Below are 5,662 nucleotides of genomic sequence, written 5' to 3' on the forward strand. Positions count from 1 at the left end.
ATGGCTGGAACCGGTCGCTCCGGACCCGTTCCGGCCAGATCCGGAGACAACGCGCGACGGGACGGCGGCGAGGAAGCTCCGGCGGCGGCGGCGCCTCCCTGCAGGGAGAATGGGGAGATGAGAGAGAGCGAACAGGAGAGGGGAAGGAGGAGACGGCAGCGGGCGGCGGAACCTGGGGCGCCGGAGGAGGCGGGGCATGACGCACCGGCAAGGAGGCGCGGCGGCGGGCCGAGATGGCGGCGGCGGAAGCTCGGCGAGGTCCGGCAAGCAGCGGTTGGAGGCGCGCAGGATCGTCCGGGCCCTGATGGGCTCGGGCGGGCCCCGATCTGGGCCGAGAGGGCCGGCGCGGTGGAGGCGAAGGGCTGGCGGCGGAGGGACACGTGGCGGTGCGCCATAGGCTGCGGGCGGCGGCGGAGATGCGTCCGGCCGGGTTGGACATGTCCGGCGCGGCGCGGAGGGGAAATATCTAGGGTTTCGGGGGTTTGGACTGCGGAATTTCGGGGGAGGCCACATATTTATAGGTAGAAGGAGCTAGGAGAGTCCAAATGGAGCACGGTTTTTGGCCACGCGATCGTGATCGAACGACCGAGAGCATGGAGGGGAGTTAGATGGGTTTTGGGCCAGTTTGGAAGGGGTGTTGGGCTGCAAAGAGAGAGGGGCTTTACGGTTACCCGGTTAACCGTTGGAGTATCAAATGACCTCCAAATGGCACGAAACTTGACAGGCGGTCTACCGGTGATGTACCAAGGCCACTTGACAAGCCTCGGGCCATTCCGAGAAAGTTTAATACCCACTCACAACAGGAGAGAAAAGGGGAACGCCGGAGGACATAGGAGCGCCGGATTGCAAAACGGACAACGGGGAAAATGTTGGATGCATGAGAAGAACACGTATGCAAAATGAAATGCACATGATGACATGATAAAATGCAACACGCAAGCAAATGACATGGCAACGACGACGAATAACTGGCAGACACCTTGTGCATCGGATCCGGGGCGTTACAGATTGATGAGGGATATACAAGAAAAGTAGTTTGATGTAAGAACATGGTTAACAGAAAGACGTAGTATGTACCAAAAACAGGAAGGCATGTCATATTCACAGGTATAATGTGTTAACTAAGCAGATGCAATTTACCCTAATTAGAAGCATTACAAGGTAGACACCATATGCAACATGCAACCACATATCACACTGCCAAGTAAGAGCAAGCACTTGCGATGGTGGTGTGGGGGAATTGCGGTCATCAACTAGAGAGCTACTTTGACTATCTTCATTTAGCCTTGATGTTTCTTGAGAATCATGTGGGGAGGATGACACTGCACTCTTTAAACGAGTAGGGCGTCTCACAGTAACCCACTAGGGTGACTGTCTCATCATAAGTGATTGATGAGGGATACAAAAGAGCCTTAGTTAGATGTACAAACATGGTTAATAGACATATGTAGTATGTATCAAAAACATGAAGGCATGTCATTATCAAAGGTATAATGTGTAAAGTAACCAGATGCAATTTAACCAAATTGAAAGCAATACAAGCTAGACACCATATGCAACATGCAATCACATTTGACAAAATTAAAGCGAGCACCTGGGATGGTTGTGTGTGGCAATTGAGATCATCAACTGCAGAGCTACGTTTACTGTCTCCAACTGCTGACACTGCACCCTTTAGAGCACTGAAACGCTTAGTGCTTATCTTCGAATTACACTGGAGCGACTTCTATCTTTTCTTTTCTGCATTCATCAACACTGCGTCAGAGTCTGAAATACGCATGCATAAAAAACAATAGTGTGAGTACGGGTGAAGTGTGTGCACAATTAGTACAGTGTAAAGGTATCACATAGTAGTTCAGTGAGAAATAAATGACGGGAGACATATGATAGCTCTACAGCATGCATGGCACACTAAATTACTACAGGATTCTATGAAATTAACAGTCGACTGAAAACAAATAGGTGAGTCCATTTTTTCTGCACCATCCGATGTACAAAGAACGAACAGATCGCCTTCATCTACCTCCAGCCAGTCAGTGTTAATGATCTTCCTTGAAACGCCAACGACCACCGGCCCAGTCCCCTGCCTACGCCCTTCCCTCGACCTCACCGCTCCGCCCCCGGCCATCCATTCAAGCGCCGCCGACCTCCAGATCAGGCGCAAGCAGCTCCTGCACCCCACACCCCTATGATAGACACCGATGCGCCGTTTCCCCTGTGAACAGGCAGACTAGGTGCTCCGTGCGCCTAAGCGGGTGCTGCTTCTTTTAATAGCGGATCGAAAGACCCTGGATTGAAATCCAGGCGGGCTACTAACCTCTAGCAAGGTGAAATAGTAAAGGGAGGAAACCTTGTGCATTTAGTATTATGGAGAAAATGCAGTAAGAAGCGCTCAACTAGTTTCTTTCGTGGGATGAATATGGTGTGAGCAGAGATGTAAGATTTTCACGAATAAGGGAAGAGGAGTACCTCTTTCCGCTGGCAGTGATGTGTCCTCCTTCTGTTTTTCCAACGATCTTCTTGTGGTTTGCTGGAAACGAGAAGTCGTAGAGTACGGTGGAGCCTTGGATGAACCCATGGCCAAGTTGTTGAGTGTGGTGCGGTGGCCGTCTGTCGGCAGTGGGGAACCAGATCCGAGGTGGCGAACGACGGCGTAGCAGGAACAACTCCGGTGCGGTGGATGGTTGCGACAGTGGAGCAGCAACGGTGAGGCGCAGGACAGCGCGGTCGAAGTGGTTCTGGTATGGCGCACGTCGGCGTCGGCATTGTGGAGGCAGCTCTACATTGGCTTCAGCTGCTAAGTCCTTGAGGGCATTACGGTTGCGGTTGCGTTGGATGATGACGTCGGGGTACCGGCTCCGGCATGATGGAGGAGGGAGGCGGTGGATTGGGCGCTATGGGGTGGAGGACGGAGGAGGCTAGGGTTTCGCGGCTGATGGATAGGGTGTTTTGGCGCCCATGGAGTATGAGTGGGGAAACAGAGGGAGGGGGGAACTAAGGGGGAACAATGATTTGGTTTGGGACGCGCTTGTTTGAAATTTGGGGGAAGTTACAAACTTTGCCCACATCTAAAATTTCGGACATATTGCAGGTTGGGGGTAGGAAAGTAATCTCAGGTGTCCCAAATGTGGGCGGGATAGATTTCGTCCGAGCGCATCGGTGTTTAGGCGCCCATGGCGTATGAATGCTTCTTGGAGGTCGTTGAGACTGGCGTCTTGGTGAAGTTACAAACCTACCCTGGTTTAGACCTTTGGACATCGGGCCGATGGGCTACACGGGCCAGAGTCAGGATGCTACGTCTTGAGCTAGCGTTGGTTTTCCCCGAAGAGGAGAGGGTGATGCAGCAAAGTGTAGCATAAGTATTTCCCTCAGTTTTGAGAACCAAGGTATCAATCCAGTAGGAGGCTCCTCAAAAGTCCCACGCACCTACACAAACAAACTGAGAACTCGCAACCAACGGAATAAAGGGGTTGTCAATCCCTTCACGGTCACTTACGAAAGTGAGATTTGATGGAGAGATAATAATATTTTTGGTATTTTGTGATATAGATGCAAAAAAGTAAAGATGCAAATAAAACTATATTGAAAGCAAATATAATAAGAGATAGACCCAAGGGCCATAGGTTTCACTAGAGGCTTCTCTCGAGAGCATAAGTATTACGGTGGGTGAACAAATTACTGTCGAGCAATTGATAGAAAAGCGAATAATTATGACGTTATCTAGGCATGATCATGTATATAGGCATCATGTCCATAACAAGTAGACCGACTCCTGCCTGCATCTACTACTATTACTCCACACATCGACCGACTCCTGCCTACATCTAGAGTATTAAGTTCATAAGAATAGAGTAACGCCTTAAGCAAGATGACATGATGTAGAGGGATAAACACATGCAATATGATATAAACCCCATCTTGTTATCCTCGATGGCAACAATAAAATACGTGTCTTGCAACCCTTTCTATCACTGGGTAAGATCACCGCAATATTGAACCCAAAGCTAAACACTTCTCCCATGGCAAGAAAGATCAATCTAGTAGGCCAAACCAAACTGATAATTCGAAGAGACTTGCAAAGATAACTTAATCATACATAAAAGAATTCAGAGAAGATTCAATTAATATCCATAGATAAATCTGATCATAAACCCACAATTCATCGGATCTCGACAAACACACCACAAAAAGAGATTACACTGAATAGATCTCCACAAGAGAGGGGGAGAACATTGTATTGAGATCCAAAAAGAGAGAAGAAGCCATCTAGCTAATAACTATGGACCCGTAGGTCTGTGGTACACTACCCACAACTCATCGGAGAGGCTATGGTGTTGATGTAGAAGCCCTCCATGGTCGATTACCCCTCCGGTAGAGTGCCGGCGAAGGCTCCAAGATGGGATCTCGCGGATACAGAAGGTTACGGCGGTGGAAATTGTGTTTCGTGGTGCTCCTGGATGTTTTCGGGGTCCGTGGACATATATAGGAGGAAGAAGTACATCGGTGGACGCCCGAGCGGCCCACGAGATAGGGGGTCGCGCCCTACAGGGGGCGCGCTCTCCTATCTCATGGGGCCCTCGGAGCTTTCTTGACTTTCACTCCAGGCTCTCCGGATCAGATTTGTTCCACAAATAACGCTCCCGAAGGTTTCATTCCGTTTGGACTCCGTTTGATATTCCTTTTCTTCAAAATACTGAAATAGGCAAAAAAACAACAATACAGGCTGGGCCTCCGGTTAGTAGGTTAGTCCCAAAAATGATATAAATGTGTAGAATAAAGCCCATAAACATCCAAAAAAGGTAATATAATAGCATGGAACAATAAAAAATTATAGATATGTTGGAGACGTATCAAGCATCCCCAAGCTTAATTCCTGCTCGTCCTCGAGTAGGTAAATGATAAAAAGATAATTTTTGATGTGGAATGCTACCTAGCATAATTCATAACGTAATTTTCTTTCATTGTGGCATGAATGTTCAGATCCAAATAATACAAAATAAAAGTTCAGATTGACATAAGAAATAGTAATACTTCAAGCATACTAATCAAGGTAATCATGTATTTTCAAAATAACATGGCTAAAGAAAGTTATCCCTACAAAATCATATAGTCTGGCTATGCTTCATCTTCATCACACAAAGTATTTAATCATGCACAACCTGGATGACAAGCCAAGCAATTGTTTCATACTTTAATAATCTCAAACTCTTTCAACTTTCACGCAATACATGAGCATGAGCCATGGACATAGCACTATAGGTGGAATAGAATGGTGGTTGTGGAGAAGACAAAAAGGAGAAGATAGTCTCACATCAACTAGGTGTATCAACGGACTATGGAGATGCACATTAATAGATATCAATGTGAGTGAGTAGGGATTGCCATGCAATGGATGCACTAGAGCTATAAATATATGAAACCTCAATAAAAGAAACTAAGTGGGTGTGCATCCAACTCGCTTGCTCACGAAGACCTAGGGCACTTTTGAGGAAGCCCATCATTGGAATATACAAGCCAAGTTCTATAATGAAAAATTCCCACTAGTATATGAAAGTGACAACATATGAGACTCTCTATCATGAAGATCATGGTGCTATTTTGAAGCACAAGTTTGGAAAGAGAGATAGTAGCATTGTCCCTTCTCTCTTTTTCTCTCATTTTA

This window comes from Triticum dicoccoides, chromosome 1B (assembly GCF_002162155.2).
Source record: "Triticum dicoccoides isolate Atlit2015 ecotype Zavitan chromosome 1B, WEW_v2.0, whole genome shotgun sequence".
Taxonomy (NCBI): domain Eukaryota; kingdom Viridiplantae; phylum Streptophyta; class Magnoliopsida; order Poales; family Poaceae; genus Triticum; species Triticum dicoccoides.